Source organism: Vigna angularis, chromosome 8, assembly GCF_016808095.1.
Source record: "Vigna angularis cultivar LongXiaoDou No.4 chromosome 8, ASM1680809v1, whole genome shotgun sequence".
Lineage (NCBI taxonomy): Eukaryota > Viridiplantae > Streptophyta > Magnoliopsida > Fabales > Fabaceae > Vigna > Vigna angularis.
The window spans coordinates 6,983,896-6,989,895 of NC_068977.1; positions in this window are offsets into that span (position 1 = coordinate 6,983,896).

Consider the following 6,000-nt stretch of genomic DNA (forward strand, 5'->3'; position numbering starts at 1 on the left):
AAAAAAAATATTTTTTTTGAATAATTAAGTAAAACCATTTAAAAATTGTACTTTTATGCAAGAAAATTATTTATAAAAAAGTAATATTTTTTTAGAATTCTATCAGAAAATTAATAAAAATGATATTTCTGTCAAATAAATCAAATTGTATAACATCGTTTTTTATGAAGTAATTATCATATATAGAATTGATTTTGACCGAAAGAAAAGTTTTCAAATCTGATTTCGTTTAAACTAGAATTAAATTTAAGAATCCAAAAGTGGAATAGAACATGAATACCTTGTTTGTTTAATGTGTAATTCTTTTGTTGTTTAATGCACAGGCTTGATTCTGGATGAAAACAAAAGACAGCATAGAATTGCAAATCAGTCAAAGATGCCATGTTTGATGTTGAAAATGGCCCAACAGGAAATTTCTGTCGTTTGTTTCTCTGTGCCAAATTGTTTTTCTAAACATGTGTTTAACATGTAAATTTAATTAGTCCTACCTAAGGTCATTTAGAGCATATAAAATTGATGTAAAATTCATTTTACATGTGAAATTGATTTAGATTTAAAATTCACTTCTTAACATGATATTAGAGTTATCTATTAGAATCTATTTTAACGAAATTTCTTTTTTGTTTAGTCTATTGTATCACTTTTTATTGGGATATTTATTATTTGTTGAACATATTGTTCTACCCACTATTGGAAGTAGATAATTCACACTTTTCATTAATGGTAAACTTTTAGATATTCATTTTAAATCTAAAATATAATTTACAATTTCAAATATATTTATCACTATAAATCTTAATTATGATGTCATTTGTATATCCAAATATATTTTTAATTCAATTTAAAATTTTATTATATAAAAGTAGTAAGAGCCTAAAAAATCGTATTTTAGAATTGATAGAGTATTTAAAATAATAAGATTTAATTATTTTAATAATAAAAATCTAAAGTATAAATAAAATTCTTATAACGATTTTCATTATCTTAAAATCACATCATCTTTCTAAACACTTTTTTTTCTAGAACTTTCTTCCTTCTCTCTAGATTTTCTCATTGTTTATTTATTCGTTTGAAGATCGGAGACCGCTAGGATGATCATTAAGGTGAGTTCTCCACTTCTGTCCAATCAGTTTTTTCAATAGAGTAATTTAGTTTTTTGTCCTTTTCTTGGTCAGTTTATTCTTTCTCTACTAGTCTCTGTTGATCAGTGGTCCTAATGGTATGCTCTCATTGTTTGTGTTGCTCATAGGGTAGATTGAGCTTCATGTTTGTCTAAAGGTGTTTTGAGGGTTCTAAAGTTGTTTGATTATCTTTTAGGTAAGGGAAGCTAATTGCATTATTTTTAAGTTGTGGATATCTTGAAATTTTTATTTGCATGATTGAGTTGTATGATGATGTTTAATCTATTGAAATTGGTTTGTTTTGGATGTTTGTCATGTTGTTTGTCTTGGCTGAACTTGTGCTGAATTAAGAACTTAGGATCTGATCATTTGAGCCAGTTGATGATGAGTTATGTTTCAGCTATGGGTGATAATGAAGCAACAGAATGATGGTTTGGACCGTGCGTAGAGATCATGTTGTGCACTGGATTTCCTTTGGCAGCGGATGTAATGAATTAAGTGAAGGTTGTTGGTGGAGGAAGGAGCTATCAGTGGAGGCAAAGCTAGCTCATGCGACCTTCCATCCCTGGAAGGAAGCTAGAGGAGAGAAAGGGGAAGCTCAAGGAAGGTGACTTTTGGGCAGCGTAAGGGGGCTGGCTTCAAGGCAGCAAAGACTTACTCATATTCATTCAAAAGTGAGATTTACAAAGAGGGTTGGGTGAATTTATAGGAGATTAACCGCCTTGCTCTAGAAGAAATGCAAGGCCACTAATCAGTTGTGTTTTAAGCAATATTGACCACGTGGAAAATGCAAAGCAAGTGATTGATCACATGAACCACGTGCTGATTGAAGTGGATGAAAGCCGCTAGCGTCGGGCAGTGTAGGGTGAGCGCTCAGCGCCACCCGATTCCTTTTCTTCAAGCTTTCTACCTTCATCTCATGATGTTTTGGTCCGTGATGGACTTTGTTGGATGCTCCTAAAGTTGCTCTTTGTTATTTCTTCAAGTAAATGGGTCCTTGCCTAAATGATGGGCTTGGGCCCAAGTCATCAGTTGGTATATCCCTAATATTAACAGTTGTTTTCTACCAACATACTAAGAAGGAAATACCAAATTGATCAATTAAACAGGTTCCTTTTTCCCTAAATCATAGAAATTCATCGGCTAATATTTGATACAATGAGTAGTGACAGCCTAGCGTTGAGCGCCAGTTCATTGTGCAGGTTTGGAAGCATTTTAGTTCTAGATTGTTAAGCGTCAATTTTGTACCACTGAGCGCATTAAAATTGTTAATGCTTTTGTGTTGAGCGATAGCAGGACACTGTTGAGCGCTATCTTTCACTACAAGTCTATAACATTTTAGTTCTAGGACGTTGAGTGGTAGAAGGGTGTCGTTGAGCATGACTTTTTGTGAGATGAATGACACTAAGCATCAAGATTATTGTTAAGCACCACCTTTTGTGAAAGGCTTGGCGTTGAATGCTGGGACTATCGCTAAGTGCCACGTTCTACGAAAAGTCTAGTGTTGAGGGCCACTTCTGCGGGCCAGTGCACATGTTTGAAATTTCTTATTCCATGATTGTTTGAGATAAATTTTTAATGTTCTTTATGTAGGTTTAAAAGTATTATTGTGTCTATTTATGTATGATATTGTAATGATGTTTGGCATAATTCCATGAATCTCATGGGAAGATTCTATGGTGGTGTTCCACTAGTGTTTGTATTGATATAAATATTCAATATTGAGAGTTATCCTATTGCTCTAATAACCATCCAATCTCATGTAGAGAAGGGTGGGGTATGTGGTGAGAGGTGCAAGAGGTCCTAGTCTAGGAGCTTACCTTAGCCAAAAATGGTTGAGAGACTAACCTTATGTATGATAGCTTGGGTGGATAAGTTTCCACCACCACAAGTGCATAACTCACCAGAGTTTGATATCAATACATGTATCTGAATAATTGAGTCTTATATGAGTCTTCATAATATTTTCTTGAATAAATGGTGTGAGATGATAATTATATGCATGTTGTTTGAATATTCTTTTTGCATCGTATCTTACCTTTTTCTGTTTGTGTTTATTCTTTGTTAGTAATGATTACTTTAATGGTGTGAGCAGATGAAAATATGATAGTTGATCCAATCCAAGATGTGAATGATGCAACGACTTAGATTAAGTTGATGATCAGTTGTAATTATTGTTTTGAAAAACTCTAGTTTATGTTAGCATAGTTATATGACAATCTACTTGATGACTGTAATATAGCAGTTATATGTTAGTTTTCTATGCGTAAATGATTATCATATCTATAATGTTTTGTTTAGTAGTTTTATATTAATAAATAAGATGTCATAAAGTAAATATTTTAGTTAAATATGTTTTTGGTCCCTTAATTTTAAGTGAAAATTGAAATTAGTTTCTCTTCGAAACTTTAGTCTAATTTAGTTCTCTGAAATGTGTGAATTTAATATTTTAAATCAAATTTTGTTAGGTTTATTTGACGTTTCAAGTATGTTTTATGATAACATTTGAATTCTTTATACCGTTTAACACATTTCAGTTCCAATTTCAGCTTAGAAACGCGTTTGAAAAGTCAAATAAACTTAACAAAATTGGGTTAAATGAATTAAATTCACAGCATTCTAAAAATGGAAGACTAAATTGGTCTAAAATTTTAAAAGGAAACTAATTTTAATTTTCATTTAAAAAATAAGAAGTTAAAACATATTTAATGCTGATATTTTACGCATAAGATTAAACTCTTAAAATACCAGTAAGGGTTGTCTTTTTTAAGGTGTAAGAGTCAACAATCATCTTTCATGTTACGAAAAACAAAGTTTTTACTATGTAGAATTACAAATCTAATATTTGAAATCTAAAACTAGCAATTAAATTAAAACAATCTTACGTCAACTGACTAAATTAAAACACTTTTAAGTGTTTTGCAAAATTACATATTTTTAAACTCTAGAACTCATAATTAAAGTAAAAAATCATATATCAAATCATTTATTATATAGATTTTGTTCCAATATACATTAAATTAAAGGAAACACTTTATCAAATCGGTTTATAAAATAAAATTTTTATTTATTTATATATTATAAATTATTTTTATTTTTAGCAGTATGAATTTTTAACTCTAATTTTTTCATTATGTGTCTTTCATAATTTCAAAACTGTTAAAAATGGCTAACAACATTGGTTTAGAGAAAGCACGAGAATAATGTGTCCTTAAATTTAGAGGCTCATTGCAGAAAGCTGAATCACGTTTTGGCTAACGTTCAATAAAATACAACTGATATAGGAAGATACGTGGGAATGTTTCCAATGTTACTAAGGAATTTTCACTTCAACTTTCAACGACGTGTGTCACCGTTTTTGCCTCATTTTATGAGTACAATTTTTTATTATTGAATTTTGAAATTTTATTATGTGAAATTTTATATAAATATATTGGTGTTTTACAAAAGAAATATTATAATTTTATATTAAACCAAGTATATATACATTGTTTCTTGATTTGAATCCCACTATCAGCGTATTTAATTGTCAAAGAATAAAAAATGTAATTTTCCCATGTAATGTTCTTTCTGAGCTCTTGTTTTGTCAAATTCAAAATATCCTAAAAATTGGATTTGAACCTGAGAGTAAGGTTGTGAATATTGAGTTGAGATGCTCTTAAATTAAATATAATTTAGTTTTGTTAAGATAAGAATTTGTGTTTCTTTTATCTTTTTTGATGAAATTAGGAGATAGAATATGAACTAAGTAATTCAACGAAAATAAATGATAAAATGGTAGAGAAAAACTTACGAAAGAATGGAACAAGTCAGTTTAATTGAAGAAGTTTCAAGAGAACAGTTGAAAAGAGAATAATTATGATCCTAAGATCCAATGCAAGACTCAAGCACAAATACGATTCTTTTTTTTTTCTAATAACCCTAAATGCTTTAAAAGTCTATCTTAGTTCTCATATATTCAAAAGTTTTTACAAAGAAAATGAAAAAGTTGTTTTCAGCTACATTCCTAAGCTTTCTGAGATGCAAATGCCCCTAGAATTACACTCAAATGTGAAATTTAAAACCTATATCTAATAGCTAAAATTTAATCTTATTCTAGGAAGCGAAATCCGAAATTCAAAACTCAAAAATACTGGTGAAAGCTAAACGAGTTTCCGACAGAGTTAAACTCCGAGTTTACCTGTCTCACGATGAACGTTGATTGTTTCGATAGAGTTTGAAACTCTAAACCAGAAAATAAATAAAAAGTGAACAATCTGATTCAAAATTAATTGTACTTTAAGCTAAATAATAAGTGTCACAACCTTTAAATGATTCTTCTATTTATAAACATTTCAGTTACAAATCGTATAAATCTGAAGTTGATATTTATGTTACCCATCCTATACCTACAGGATACTCAGATAATAAAATATAAACCATACAAAGATAATAAGAACCACTTCATAATTTCCTAAAATCGCACTTAAAAATCTATAACCCACTTTTTAGAATTATAAACCTTTGGGCATTGGTCTATTGAGCCAGCTTGATCTCTGGCAATTGGTTGCTGACCCAATAGCAAATCGGCCTTTGGATGTTGATTTCTGGTTCAATAACTGAGTCGACGTGGATCGAACTTTGTATGTTCATATCTAACCTAGTAAGTGAGTCAATCTTTGTACAATGATCTCTGATCTAATAATTGGATCGACCTTCTAAAGAAACAAAATTGCAGCTAAGCTGTAGCTTAAAAATCAGTCTCAAAGTCTATAGAACCCAAGTTCAGTTTACAGCACTTAATGAGACATCTGATATCATCAGCAACGTGATTGAATTATAGGCTTAAATTGAAGCAGAAAATAGTGATTAATAATTCAGTTGGCCAGAAAGTGAGCAT